The 15,741-nt window shown below is 44.0% G+C and overlaps 1 long non-coding RNA gene across 1 annotated transcript; it reads left to right on the top strand.

Annotated features, from left to right (window-relative positions):
• Positions 1–5,558: 5,558 nt before the first annotated feature.
• LOC146892957 (uncharacterized) lies at positions 5,559–9,780 on the top strand. The gene is made up of 2 exons (XR_015003611.2): positions 5,559–6,624; positions 8,651–9,780. It is a non-coding gene; the product is annotated as an uncharacterized LOC146892957 (long non-coding RNA).
• The last annotated feature ends 5,961 nt before the right edge of the window (positions 9,781–15,741 follow it).

The raw sequence follows: 15,741 nt of genomic DNA, 5'->3' as shown, positions 1-15,741 counted from the left end.
TTTTCCCAGGCTGAATAACAGAGTACCACAAATTGAGAGAGGATCCAGTAAGTGAATAGTGAATGAGCGGTGGTGGCACACACCTTTAACCCCAGCACTCGGGAGGGAGAGGCAGGCGGATTTCTTGAGTTCACAGCTAATCTACAGAGTGAGTTCCAGAATAGGCAGGGCTACACAGAGAAACCCTGTCATGGAAAACAAAGCAAACAAACAAAAACTGAAATGCATTTGTTCATGGTTCAAGGGGTTGGCAGCTTCTGAGGGCAGTGAACATAGGATCTTCCCAGGCCTTTGTCCTTGGCCAAGACTGCTGATGGCTGACTTCTTGTTCAAATGATCCTCTGTCTACTTGCGTGTCTCTCTCCAAATTCCCCTCTTTTATTTTTATTTTTTTAAGGAACCCAGATATCAACTAAGGTCAATCTAGAAATGGCTATTGTTTCCATGGCCTGTCCGGGTCTCACATGCCTACCCTGGTAAGATGCAGGAGATGCTGAAGCAGATTGACCCTGGTTCTGTCCACCTAGCAAATGAGCAACAGGAAGTTTATGGTCCATGCTCATGACTCAAACAATGGCGATGCAGAGTCAGATGAGTGGTGTAGGAGGCCCTTTCTGTATTTGTTTTGCTTTCATTGGTTATTAAAGAAAACTGCCTTGGCCTAGTTGATAGGGCAGAACTCAGGTAGGTGGGGAAGACAGAACAGAATTCTGGGAGGAAGAAAGCAGAGACAGGCAAACGCCATGGCTCTCCTGTCCAAGACGGACTGTGGTTAGACTCATGCCAGTAAGCCACAGTCAAGTGGTGATACACATTAATGGAGATGGGTTAAACAAATATGTAAGAATTAGCCAAGAAGAGGCTAGATATAATGGGCTAGGCAGTGTTTAAATGAATACAGTTTCCGTGTAATTATTTCGGGTGTAAGCTGGCCAGGTGGCCTGGTGCTGGCAACGCAGCTCGCTGTTCGTTTTACTACAGATGAGCACAGGGGAATTCACAACCTCTGGAATATTTTGGTCTAAGTCAGACGTGTGACAGCAAGGATGATCTCAAATTATCCTTATGGCTTGTCTGGTATGAAATCAACTCATCTCTGGGTTCATTATTTATTTTTTTTATCATTTATTCAGTCATTAGGTAAATATTTAACCATTCACTGCTATGTACCAGTCACTAGACAGACCCTGAAAAACACACAAAAATAGATTATACTTTCTTGTCTGCAACCTGGTACCCACCTTCATGAAACCACTCTCCTTCATTCTATTGCATTTCAGTGGCTGGGAGAAGGAAGAGCCTCTCTGAGAGCAGATTATAAATGTCTTTCCTCCTGGATGAATTCCCAATAGCTCCATAGAATGTGGACTCTCCCCCACTAGATCAGCAGCTACACAATGGGGAAGATGCCTTTGAAGATGTCCTAGAAGCATAACTGAATGGTCTAATATAGGAGTCACCAATTCACTCAATGCCTTAGCAGCTTGTGGAGGGATTCCCCCTTATCAAAGGGGCTGCTTTGTTGTTGTTACAATCCAGAACCATCCAATGTCATTTTCTTCATGTCTGAAGCAATGATACTAAGGTGCTTAGCGTTCTGTTAGTTAGAATTGATGCAGATCTTAAGAGTAAGATGCAATTATAGCATCCAGCAAATGCAAGTTTTGTGTTCTCTTCTAACACACACACACATATATAATATATAAAGGAGTATTATATCTGTACACATATTTTGGGTCATAAGATGGCTTATTTTAATTGCATATTTTTCTGGGTTAGTTTTGATGAACTATTTTCAAAACACATTTATATGGGTCCGTGGAATGTGATTTTTCTACATAATATTTCAGTTCACCCCTGTTCCGTACTATAGCTCCCCCTTTCTGTGACCACAGCAGACATCACTAATCAATTATAGAATCCCTTCCTGCTGAGACCAGTGGTAGCCTCAGAAAAACCTTCTGACATAAAAAGCTCCAAATAGCCAGCAGGCACTTACTATAGTTGGAATTAGCACACTGAATTAATCCTATTTGCCTAACAGCTCAGTGAGGGACAGCAATCAGAATAGTTCAAGCATGACTCTGTTATTTTATGTAGACATGAATTTCAGATTTTTTTTCTAACTATGCAACTTTATTGCCCCAAACTGAAAAACATTGATGAGATGAAGGGGGTAAGCCTGCAAGGAACACCAATGTGGACTAAAAGATGCCACCTATGTTCAGCTCAAGGAGATACATGCTGAAACTGGTTCTTCCTGAGAAGGGTGGTAACAGAGAGTGTGCCAAACAAATGCTGAGAAAAACTCCATGCCACCATCCCCAGCTACGCCTGTGTGAATTCTGTGCCTCACTGTCACACACACCCTCCAATTAGAATTTATTGATACTTTATTCAAAAATCACCATGAATTAATCTACCAAAATGTATCTTCTCATAAAACTAAGAGTCCTGTTATAAGTGCATTATACATAAATGAGATAGTTCCTTGGCCCAAGATTCACATCAACCATGTTCCACCTTTAAATGTGCATTTTGTGTCTCTTGTCATTGAGCTCACCTTGGGCTCTATTTCTGATAACTGTGAAAGATACCATACAAAGTAGCATTTTTAGTGGGAAAAGTATGTATGATTTTTTTTTAAAAAATGTGCTTTAATGTCCTTTGAAGAGAAAAAAAATGAGCTTGTAATTAGATCTCACCCACTGATCTAAGACTATTGACTAGGCATAAACTTGCCGTTAATATAGTCAAATGAATCAACAGCGGTTCCCAGTTCTCTGTCAGGAAGTAGACACCAGTTCACTCGACCATCTGTTGGTTCGGTGCCAGGCAAGGGTGAATCACTCAATAGGCTAGTGCCGTCATTAAAAGAGCCGAGGTCGCCGGGCTGAAAAGGACCAATTTTGTTATGGTTACCTAGCATCACATTTCAAAATTGCTAATTGGATCCTGGAATTATTTCAGTGGACAGATGTCTAGTCTGACATTCGAGTCCCTGATCAAGATACTGAATAATAGCATCATGGTATTGAGGCAGGTTTTGTAAGATCCAGGTGCCAATTAAAAGAAGGATGCCTAGTGCAAGAATGCTTGGGGTGGAGAAGGGAAGGAAACTGAAAGATGACTTGAGGACCTTTAAAAAAAAACTTTGGAGGACATAACTGTCTAACTTATTTTTACAACTCCCAGCCCATTTTGCAGTCCTGTTCAGTTTTCAGCCCCTGCTACAACTCTGTTGCCCTGTCTTAGGGACAGCAAATGAACGTCCTACGAACCCTCTCCCAGGAAGCCTCACCTACCAGCAAGAAAACCAAGGGCTAGAGGAAGAGAAGGTTGTAGCCATCTTGGTGCAGCAACAGAGACAGCTGCGGGGCTGTAGAAAGTCATAGGTCAAAGTGCGAGACTCAGCCTGGGATAATCCCGAGACTTGTAACGCTGGAGCTGTGCTCAGGCCGCTTAGAGTGGGCAAAAGTCAGAGAAAACCCATGTAGAGATGAAGTAGAAGACTCATTTGGAACCAGGCAGTCAGCCCAGACGTTTTACACTGAAGAAAGAGGTCAAGGCAGGGCAGTGAATTAAACTCGGCAGACAGGAAGACCTCAGAGCAGGAAAGATGATTCACTGTCCATCCATCTCGCAGCTGGGAATAGGGACATCCACAAGATCTGACAGGCAGGGCAAGGCACTGTCACTGGGTCAAGTTCCAGCAACAATGACCCTGGCTATGAAACGCCTTGCAAACTCTCAGCAAAGAAGATTCTAGTTTACAAGCCGTAGGTTCTCTGCTTCATGCACATAGAAAAACCGGAGGTACAACTGCAGTGCCGGACAAATCCCAGTGTCAAGAAACCTGGTCCAGATGGTCTCTGCTTGCTGGTTTGACTGCTGTACATACATTACATTTCTCTACCTCATTTCCACCCCAAACCTATTTGAAGGCCTCCCATCCACCCGAGTGGATGCCGCAAATATGCATGGCAGGCTGCTTGCATAGTGCCATGATTGAAAATGCCTAGCTGACTGTCACTGATTTCTGTCATTACACTCCTTATCCCCCCCCCTTTTTGGCTTGATAGCATCTCAATTTTTTTGCTATCCACATGTTTCCAATTTTGCATATATTCCCCCAATTGGCAAAGGAATAACAGACTTGGTCTTAATTCTTATCACTGAGTTTTCAATGTCCCATCGCAGAGTCTCACTCCTTTGGGGGCTATTCTTGTTTTTGTAGAAATTCCACACTGCCAGACAGTACTTCTTAACCTAGGGCTGGTGGAAAAGCAACAAGACTGCCTTGTGCAAGCGTCCATGCTTAGGAGCTGTTTCATCAGCCAACCAACGAATTCAAATCCTCATCAAAGAATAGATATGTATATTCACCCTGCAATTAGTGTCATCAACTTGAAAATGTAGAATCGCCTGGGAGAGGGGTCTTTGAACTGACCTGTGGGGTTATTTCCATTGCTTTTAGTTCAGGTGGAAAGACCCACTCGGTATAGGTGGGCCTATTCCATGATCGGAATAAACAGCATGCATTCAGCAGCACTCTGCTTCCTAGCGGTGGGCGCAGCTGATTCCTGATGCCACGCCTTTCCCGCCATGATAAACTGTAAACCAAAATAAATCCTTCCTTCCTTCCTTCCTTTCTTCCTTCCTTCCTTCCTTCCTTCCTTGAGTTGCTCTATGTAGGATACATACACATACATACAGAGAGAGAAAAAGAGAGAGAAAGAGAGAGGGGGGAGGGAGGGAGGGAGGGAGGGAGGGAGGGAGGGAGGGAGGGAGGGAGAGATAGAACACAAAACTGTTCAGATATAGATTCAGATCTCCATTCCTCATAGCTGCTGTTCAGTAGCTCGATGACTACTCTGGGACACCGTGGCTCAAATTCCTTTGCTGGAAATAAATTGCTATGGTTTGAATATGAGTTTGTCACCCACAGGCTCATGTGTTTGAAGACTTGGTCCCCAGGTGGTGGTGATGTTTTGGAAGGTTGAAGAAACTACTAGTATGGCTAACAGAAGTATATGTAGCATGAATTCTAATTAGTCTTAATAATAAAATCCTTGAGTCAGATATAGGAATAAAAGCTGAAAGATCAGAGAAGCAGAGCAGCCAGCCACTAGCTCTTAACTCTATCAAATCCTCAGACCGAATGGGAGATCCTGTCTCTAGGAATCCTCAGATTGTACTGAGTTCTTGACTCCTCCTGCCTTATATTCTTCTCTCTGCCCAGCCATATCACTCCTGTCTCCATTTTCCTAGTGCTAGGATTAAAGGCATGTGATCCCAAGGGCTAGGATCAAATGTGTCAGCTCTGTTTCTCTTTTAGACTGATTCAATCTCGTGTAGCCCAGGGTGGCCTTGAACTCATAGAGATTCATCTACCCCTGTCTCCCAAGTGCTGGGATTAAAGGTGTGTGTCACCACTGCCTGGCCTCTGTGGCTAATTAGTGCGGCTAGCTCCACATTCTGATCTTCAGGCAAGCTTTATTAGTTACAGCACAAACAAAATATCACCACAAGTATGTCATTAGGGGTGGACCCTGAAGGTGACGTTCACTTCTTTCAGCATAAACTCTTTGCTTTCTTATCTGCCACAGACTCCCACAGCTATCAATTCATTGTGCTCTCCCCACTACCATGGACTGCGAGCTCAAACACATCTTAACTAATATAGAGAGATACTGACTTGTGCAGCAAGCCCTGACCTGACTTGTGCTGATCAAATAGTATCCTAAATGTGAAATCAAGTTAGAAACTCAAAAGTCCAATAAAAGTGTCAGCTTTCTCTTAGTCTGTCAAATCTCTCAGTTCCATCAAAGCAGAAGGGCAGGGTCAAAAGTCAAACCAAACCAATTTTGGCAGTGAGGGACATGCAGTTTTAGAAACACAGTAAACGTCCTCCATGACATTAAAATCTCACCCAATTCCCCATTAGCTCTGTATACAAGTAGAGAGGGGATGGAAGTGATGTGGCAGCTATCCATGTTATTAGATTAATTACCCAGATATGTGGACAAATGCAATTAAAAAGTCTTGCTTCTCTGTTCCTCTCTGGACACACCACTTTCTTCTGGTGTGTAAATATCACCAAGAGCACACCCCTTGCATGAGCAGCTGCCCTGCAGAGAATAACTGCTCTAGGAGGTTCCTGCAATTACCCTTGTGCGGCGTTGGCTTTGCTCCCAGCCCTCCTGACAGCCCACTCCAAGTAAGGAATGAAAAGTTCAAGATTTTCCCTTCAACTGATAACCACTGTGACCCCAGTAGAGACCCACCCACAAATGATGCTGGAACCTAAGACCCAAGTGATCGGGGTAGCAAATTAAACAATAAGCCCAAGGAACCAGGCTCCACTTTGTTCCCACGAGAGTAACACCTTTTAATTGGTTAGCACAACAAATAGAGAGTTGGCAGCTTTGGGAGGCAGGCTTCAGGTCTGCTCGCCCATTAGGTCGGTTTGAGAAAACAAAACCCTTTCCTTACTTAATTTGGAAACTGTGATTTTTGATTAGGAAACAAGGGGTCACAGAGGACCACGCTAGAGACAGCAAGCGAAGCAGAAGGCGGCTTCCAGCTGCTAAGAACTGAATCTGTTGTGACATCCTCTTAAAGGTATGTGTAATTGAATGAAAACAACTTCATCAGTTCAGTGTTATGAGGAAATCTTCACTCTTATGGAAAGTCAAGGAAACACAAAGCCCCAATTCTTAGGATGCATGGCAAAGACCTGGTTTTTTGGAGACTTTAAGTTTGAATGACGCATATGTCAACTTCAGGGATCCATCCCCAAACTCGCTCCCTTGGCTCAGTTACTCTACTCTGTCAGTAAGGCTGTACAAGTAAACTAGACAGGTGCAAACACAGCTCTTGCTTCTAAGTGGGACCACTTGAAAGGACAAGTGCTAGGCAGCTCGCATTTTCAAAGAATTTCTGTGGCCGCTACAATGTTTCACAGCGAACAGCATGACTGTGGAGGTGGCGGTGAGTTCCTGAGCTCTGACAACCATTGCAAGGGTCTTTTTTGCAATCCTAATCCAATTTCACCCAGTAGCTGTTGTTCACAGGGGTAAGAACCAAAAGGGGTGCAGCCACTACAGTCCATCCTTCATTCTGTTATGTCAGATGCTCCCCAGTGTTCCCTCTCTACTTCCAAATCCCACCCAGACGTCCATGTTTGTTTAGCTTTTGTAGCTTAGGTTCCTCTAGAGCAGTGGTTCTCAACCTTCCTAATGCTGTGACCCTTTAATAGAGTTAGTTCCTCATACTGTGGTGACGCCCAATCATGAACTCATTTCGTTGCTCCTTCAAAACTGCAGTTTTGCTCCAGTTATGAATCACAGTGTAAATATCTGATATGTGACTCTGGCGAAAGGATCATTCAACCCCAAAGGTGTCGCAGCCCACAGGTTGAGAACCACACCGCTGTTCAAGAGTCTAGAATGACAAGAAATCTTAGCAGATTTGAAGAACGCTGCTCTGGTGTTTTGTAAAAGATTCTACAATTGGGGTGTGTCTGACAGTTTTTCTCACCGACTAGGATTACGGAGTCTGGGAAGATGACTATCAAGGTGATGCCATTTGTACAAAGGATACGTACTATTAATGATGCTGCTGACCTTGACCAGTCCAAGCCAGACAGTACTGTTGGCAGTTTTCTCCACTGCACTTAGCCATTTTCTCTTCTTCATGCTGAATGCTTTGGAAGTCACTATGTGTGTCCCACACGAAATGAGTGGGGATGTATTTCCATAAATGACCTGAAGGATTTCACACTCTATTTCTTCTTCTCTCCTCATTCACGTGTTCACTGATCTACAGCAGTATAGACTCATGGATAATTTATACTTTGGGCTGTTTAATATCATATTATTCATTTTTATTTTAATTTTTAATGATTTATTTATCTTTATTTTATGTGTGTTGGTGTGAAGGTGTCAGATCCCCTGGAACTGGATTTTTCAGACAGTTGTGAGCTGCCATGTGGGTGCTGGGAATTGAACCTGGGTCCTCTGGAAGAGCAGTCAGTGCTCTTAACCACTGAGCCATTTCTCCAGCCCCATATTACTCATTTTTGTCTTTGGATTTTTGCAGCTTGATCCATTGAGAGCTTCATTAGCTGACGTGTGTGTCAATTAGACAAACCCACCTAGGTTCTTAAATTCCCATCTAGATTGCTTTTTGAGCACTTTGTTCCCCTCAAAACCACAGGACCTTCCAGGTTCATTGGTGTATTTCTCATATCAGTCCTGGACTTGGTCTTTTTCTCAGAGCCCTCCTGATTCGCTTGGTTGAAGAAGGACATTATTTGTATTAATGGTCTTTACTATGCTCCCCAACCCCTCCCTGTCATATTGGGATCATAGTTATTTCTCACTGGTTTTTTAGCAATGCCAGAGTACCTTCAAAGACTGCTTCACGGATGCCCAGAAGATAGATGCCCTGGGACCCCTTTCTTTCACACCTCTCACTTCTCTGCTTCTGCTAACATTGGCATATCCCCTCCCTGCACCACCACCAAGTGCCAATAGTGAATTAAAATGAAAAGCATACAGTGGCTATAAAGAGAAGTCAACTCAAACTACCTAGAGTGACATATTATTTCTTCATTAAAGCTGCCCCCATTTTCTCACTCTCCCAGACACATGAATGCAACAAGAATTGCGTTGGCATCTGCGGAAGCGAATGGAGAGAAGAGCAGTTCGAAGAGAGGCGATGAGCGCCCCCACTCCCAGTCTGGGTCCGCTCTGGAGCAGTAAGCGATACATATGCGGAATGCCGGAGAGCACTGTGGAAGTCTAGTTGGAGTTCCAGCTGCTGCAGAAACATGTTTCCTCTCTGGCCGGCAGTGATTCTTATTTTCCATCATTCTAAGAGCCTTTGAAGAAGACTCTCAGCTGATGGGGTCCCAGCAACTACACAGCGTCAGATCACAGGGAGCAGAGAGGTCACAGGGAGCCAATGAGTGTTCCACACCCAAGACCCTGCTGCTCCTTTCCGGACACACGGGCATGAGAGGACATGAAAGGACACGGCCCCTCCCTCTGCTGGGAGCTCAACTCAATGCTTCCTTCTTCACTCTCTCTCTTTGTTTGGAGTATTGTTCCTCTTTTCTCTCTGAGAAAGTCATTTGCTTTAAATTAGACTCAGTCAAGTATTTGTCAGGATCCATGGTTAAGATGGGCAATGCATCAAGGGATAAAACATTCCAGAATCAGAAAGCCATTCATTATTGGCAGACTATAGAATGGCAGTTGTATGTAATGTTATATAAATGGATGCCGTCTTCATGGGCATATATATATATATATATATATATATATATATATATATATTTTAATTATCTTTTAGAACTAGGCCTGATGGTGTTTGCTTCAACAATTGGGAGGCAGAAACAGGAGGATTATAGTTCAAGGCTAGCAAACTAGAGATCAACCTGAGCTGTCTAGTGATTTCAAGGTCTGCCTAGGCTGTATAGAGTTCAAGACCAGTTGAGATTATAAAGCAAGACCTTGTCACAAACCAGACAAAAACAACACCAGCAGAGCTGACCTTTTGTTTCTAAACAGATGTACTCATTTACCCCCTCCTAATTTCATAAGCAATATGTAAATGCATTTTTTATTGGTGTTTCGAGACAGAGTTTCTCTGTAGCTTTGAGCCGGAACTAGATCTTATAGACCAGGCTGGCCTTGAACTCAGAGATCTGCCTGCCTCTGCCTCTGCCTCCCGAGTGCTGGGATTAAAAACGTGTGCCACCATCGCCTGTCACATTCTTGATTTTGTTTGTTGTTTTGTTTTATCGAGACACACTGTACCCCTACTCTCTCTCACAGCCCAGCTAGGTCATTTTCCTTGCCAAATCCCAAGGCAAATGCAGTTTTGAGTTTGTGCGTAGCTTTCCAGATTAAAAGGTATATTAAAAAAAAAATAGATGCTTAGCTTCAGGGCCGTCTGCTTCCAAACCGTCCAGCTGACAGCCACTGCCTTGCTTCATCCTTCTCCTTTCCCATTGTGCTGTCACTTAGCCGGAGCTGGTTATAGCTTTCGAGACAGTGCTCAGAATGTGGATGAGTCAAGATGGCTCGTGTGAAAATGGAAACAGCAGCAGCGCTCCAGAGAAAGCCTGGGGCTGGCCAAGGTGTACAAAAGTCCGCACTAATTAGTCCAGAGTGGACCAGGTTAAGGGAGCCAGACCTGGAAACGAGCAAGGAAGCAAATAGGACCAAAGGATGCTTTTTGGAGAAGATGCAAAAGAGAGGGCAAAGACCCAGGCAGAGGGGCAGGACTTGGGTGAGGAAGAATCTGGTTCTCAGGCCTGGGAAGACTCCCCAAAGCAAAACAAACAGGCAGACTGGCACCTGAGCTGACCATGATCAAGGGCCAAAGATGTCTTTCTCCCAAGGGAGCAGCTTGTTCTGGCTAGGGTTTGCTTCCATGGAAGCCTGCTGCCCGTTTTGTGGCACTGTAACCAGAAGCTCCTGTCGTACCCCTAAGAGACACACAGCTTTTCCTGGGTGTTTTCAAAGCTTCTGTGTTGCTCTCGATGATCACAGAGGACTCAGCAGGTTGGGGTAAGGGTGCATTTGTGTGTTTGCCAGAGGGAGTCCTTCATTTTCTGAAAAACAGAAGCAAGATTTTTTTTGTTTTTTAAGCTTCCGTGTGCTTTTCTTGTTTGTCCTATGTACATGACCTTCTCCCTAGCAGACCCAGAGATTAATCCCCGGGGAAGAGAGGCAGCTGCTTTGATAGGGAGTGGATGTATGAAGTCTGTATTGGAAAGGAAGTGAAGAGAAACTTCTGACCTTCAAGACTGAGCACTGTGTATACAACACGTCAGAGAGCCAGGTATTAGAGGGAAGGAGCCATTGTCTAATTTTCCAGTTCCCTGTTCACACATCCCAGGCAACAGACAAGCCCTGAGAGCTCCAAACACAGCAGCCTGGGCAGAATGGCAGAAGTTAAAGATTGTGCAACAGTTCAAGGCAGTGAAAAGAGAAATGGAGGACGAGGAGAGTGGAGAAATGGTTAGACACGTGGTTGGCCCTATTTATCCTTCTAGAAATAACCGTCTATTCTTTAAAAGGTTAGCAGAGGTGCAATGAAACTTTAGAATGTCTAAGCAAGAGACAACTGTGAATTAGGCAACATCAGCAACAAAGCTTTAGACGGTGTTTTTTGGGGATGCAGTCAAGCAACAAGCAATCTGGTGCTAGCTGCAACCACAGCACTGGATATTTGGTCTGTGCTAGTGGAAGCTCCCTAGCCGGGAAGCAGTTTGTTAGCTCCTTTTGATTGGGTGCACTTGAGTTGTGTTTTCTTCTGTTAACATTTATGAGGAGAAACTAAGTTTTATTTTCTTACAAATCAAGCAAAATTAAAGTCGGTTCTGCGGCCTCACTGGGCTCGTATGCTGGGAGATTCTCTGGGCCTGGGGTCCATTTTAAATTACTTTTGTCATGTCTAATAGTATCTAACTACATGTATATACACACAATGGTGATGATAGCTAGATGGATGGACGGATGGTTGGATGGATAGATAGACAGATAAATAGATAGATATTTAGAATCTACAAGTTAGAACATTGTGCAACAGGAGGCAACCATGCAGTTAAACAGCAGAAGCTTTGGCTGGCCCCTTCCCAAGTCTGGCTTCCTCCTCTGAACTGCTCTCGCTCTCTTTGTTCTGTTGAAACCATTTAGTTCCCTGAGACCCACTGGGAGGCACATTCAGTGACCACACAGCAGACACTGAGAGGTGGAAAGTTGGAGCATAATAGGGGCAGGGGGAGGGCATACTAAGACACTGGAGGGCATAGCACCAACTGGGACGAAGAGGAAGCCAAGCTGGCAGAGATGGACTCTAGGACCTGAATCAGACAAGGAGGAGAAGGCCAAAGAGTTGTTGCAACTGCAGCCATCAGCACGAAGCACCAGTGAGTGATCTGGTGACATTATTCTACCACAAGCCACATACACCATCATATACCTGTCACATGCACCTGAGACGCAACCTAGGGCAGAGACTTCCCTCCCTCTACCCAGGTCTCATAAGCGCCCATCTAACAAAAGGCAAAGGGAGGGATTTGCAAAACCAGGCAACCACCTCTGAGAGACTAAAAGTTACAGAACCCGTGAAACGGTGGACTGGGTTTTGAAATTACTTGGACCAAGCCGTAAGTCTGCCTTTTCCTCAGCTACTTCTAATTTGTTCTGGAGAAAGGGTGGGGTGGTTCTGGACAACAAAGGCCGTGGCGAAACGTCAGCTGTTACATGATGTTAATCATAGCGCTGGGGATGTCTTAGTTTTGGCTTAAGAATAAGAATGTGTATTATTTCCTTGGGGAAAGAAGGGAAAGGAAGGAGAGAGAGAAAGAAATAGAGAGAGAGAAATAGAGAGAGAGAAGGAGAGAGAGAGAGAGAGAGAGAGAGAGAGAGAGAGAGAGAGAATGAGAATTAATGTCTCCTAGGTCAAACACACGTGCCTCTAATGCTTGAACTTTCCCCTTTGTCACAAAAGCAAGGATGAAGAATGAAGAACCAGTGGATTTCTGTCAGGTGCCACCTTGCAGATGCACTGGGAGTTTTACCTCTTTACACACCCTCCTCCTAGAAGGAGCTACTGGCCTCTTGGTCCTGACTCTAAGAGCGCCACACTCCCTGGTCTTTCTCCTGGCAAATTTCTGATGACTGCTCTTCTGTGTACTGGGTGCTCCAGCTCTGCCAGTTAGCTCCACCAGAATCCAGGCCTCCTTTGAATCGAATCTCCCTTTGCTTTGGCATTCTGGGTGCAGGAAAGAATAAGCATCCGTGTCTCCTGACAAGACTCCTACACAGCTACTACTGGTGGTGGGGAGGAAAGGAACCTGAGATGGTGATGTGGGATTTCCCTCTGTATGCAGTGATTACCATTAATGAATAAAGAACTGCTTTGAGCCTATAGCAGAGCAGGGCTGGGCAGAGCAGAACTAGGTAGGGAGGACTGGACTGAATGCTGGGAGAAAGAAGGGCAGAGTTAGGGAGAAGCCACGGAGCCGCCACCAGAGACAGACCCTGGGAACTTTACCTGGTAAGCCTCTGCCATGTGGCGATGCATAGATTAATAGAAATGGGTTAAATTAAGATGTAAGAATTAGCCAATAAGAGCTGGAACTAATGAGCCAAGGAGTGATTTAAATAATATAGTTCCTGTGTGATTATTTTGGGGCTAAGCAGCCAGGAACGAACAAAGGGCCTCCTCCTACAAGATGGCTCACCAAAGCCACCATCTGCTTGCTGTTCCTTCAGGATCAGCCAAGTAGGCAGGCAGCATCTGCAGGAGCTAACCTAATAGTACAAGAATCAAGAGGGGAGCACTGCCTCCTGCAATAGCCTTTCCAGATCCCAGGCAAGCAGAAAAAAAAGACTCCAGCTTCTCCCCAGAAGAAATAGCAGCTCAGATAACTAAAAGCAAAAGGAGCCCTGCTGGGCCTTGATCACCAGGCCCCTGCTCAGGAGGGCAGCAGGCAGGTTCAGAGCTCCACTGTGGTCTCTAGACTGTATGAATGATACACAACTACCCTGGGTTCACTTGCTGCTCTTGTTCCCAACAATCTTTTAAAATCACAAGTAACAATTCTGTGTCCAGTTTTCTATTCATAGCAGTTGAGTTGAGGCAGGCCACTGGGATGGCTGGAAGGCCTGTTTACCTGACATTTGCCATATCATATCATAAAACCTTTAATGTGGGGCTGGAGAGATGGCTCAGTGGTTAAGAGCACTAAAAGTACTTGCTGTTCTCTAGGAAGACCCACATCTACCCATAAACTCCAATCCCAAGGGACTGGCCTCCTTGTGCACCCACAAATGTGTGTATATCCACATACACACACATGAGAGAGAGAGAGAGAGAGAGGCAGACAGACAGACAGACACACACACACACACACACACAGAGAGAGAGAGAGAGAGAACTTACCCATAAATATAAATAAATTTGATATATGAATTTGAACACTACACAACAAGATGTTGAAAATGGTATACAGGTTCAAAGGAGACAAAAAATATAAACCTCCAGTGGGTGGGAACTTGGAAATTTTTCACTTGTCAGCTAAGTGACAAACAAAACCAGGTCTTGTCTGATTGAAGATTATAGCTCATTGCCCAAATGCACACAGAAAAGCATGTTCACTCAGGAACAGGGAAGTCTGTGAAGAAACCCTATCAGCTAAATTCTTCGCCATGCTGAAATCACTTTCCTAGCATGAACTTAATTGACTTTAGTCTGTGAAATGATTTACAATATTCCAGTCTAGCGTCATTGCTATAGGCACCTTATCCATAGACTGTTAAGAGTGCACAGTTTCAAGGGACACAGTTGAACAATATGCACACTATGTTCCTTGTTTCTCCCAAACCAGGTGAAAACTTGGGTCTATTCTATATGAATAACTGTTAAGAGAATAAAACAAAAAGCTGCAGTGATGTGGGATTCCCCTCTATATGCTATGAGTATGTTTTATTATCTTTGGTTAATAAAGAAGCAGCTTTGACTTATGGCAGAACAAAATATAGCAAGTCTCTCTCTCTATATCTATATCTATCTATCTATCTGTCTATATATATACACACACACATACACACACACACACACACACACACACACACACACACACACATATATATGTTAGGCAGAGTCAGGCAGATACCATGTAGCTGCTGAAAGAGAGAGATGTCAGAGCCTTACCAGTAAGCCACAGACCCATGGTGATAAACAGAATAACAATTTTTTAAAAGAGTTTTTTGAGACAGAGTTCCTCTGTATAGCCTTGGTGCCTGTCCTGGAATTAGCTCTTGTAGACCAGGTTGGCCCTTAAACTCACAGAGATCTGCCTGTGTCTGCCTCCTGAGCGTTGACATTGAAGGCATAAGCCACCCCCACCCAGCAAAAATGGGTTAATTTAAGATGTAAGAGCTAGCTAGAAATATGCCTGAGTCATCGGGCAGGCAGTGTTGTAATTAATATTATTCATGTCTGGGTGGCCGAGAAATAAGCACAGTCTCCATTTACACTACAGACTAGGAAAATATGTTTGCAAAGTATATGTCTATATACGGCTATTATATTTAGAATATATAAAGAAAACTCAAGACTGGATACTTTTAAAAGCCAAAAGGAAAAAGAGGAGGAGGAGTGTCATAGGGAAGACTGCTTGTTCGTCCCAGCCACCAGAATAATCACTAAGAAACTATATTATTTAAAACAGTGCGTGGTCCATTAGCTCTAGCTTCTTATTGGCTAACACTTATATCTTAATTTAACCCATTTTTAGTAATCTGTGTATCATCACATGGCTGTGGCTTACCAGGTAAAGTTCCAGCGTCTGTCTCTGGTGATGCTATATGGCTTCTCTCCTACTCCACCCTTATTTCTCCCAGCATTCAGTTTAGTTTTCTCTGCCTACCTCTATTCCCTGCACAGGCCTAAGACAATTTCTTTATTAACCAATGGTATTCACAGTATACAGAGGGGAATCCCACATTAGAGGAGAAGCAGGGGGAGACAATATCTACAAAAAAATCTCATTAAAGGGAATACAGAGCTGGAATATGGGCATATGAAAATGTGGTGAGCAGCATTAGTCTTGAGGGAAATGAAAATTGAAACCACAATGAGAAATAAGTCCACTCCCATGAGAACTGCTGAAATAAAGAATAGTGCCATCCCCAGATGCCTGTAAAAAGGCAC

The sequence above is a fragment of the Myodes glareolus genome, chromosome 9 (genome assembly GCF_982192425.1).
Source record: "Myodes glareolus chromosome 9, mMyoGla1.1, whole genome shotgun sequence".
NCBI lineage: Eukaryota > Metazoa > Chordata > Mammalia > Rodentia > Cricetidae > Myodes > Myodes glareolus.
Note: the sequence above shows the minus strand (reverse complement) of the source record. Positions and strands in the feature narration are given on the sequence as shown.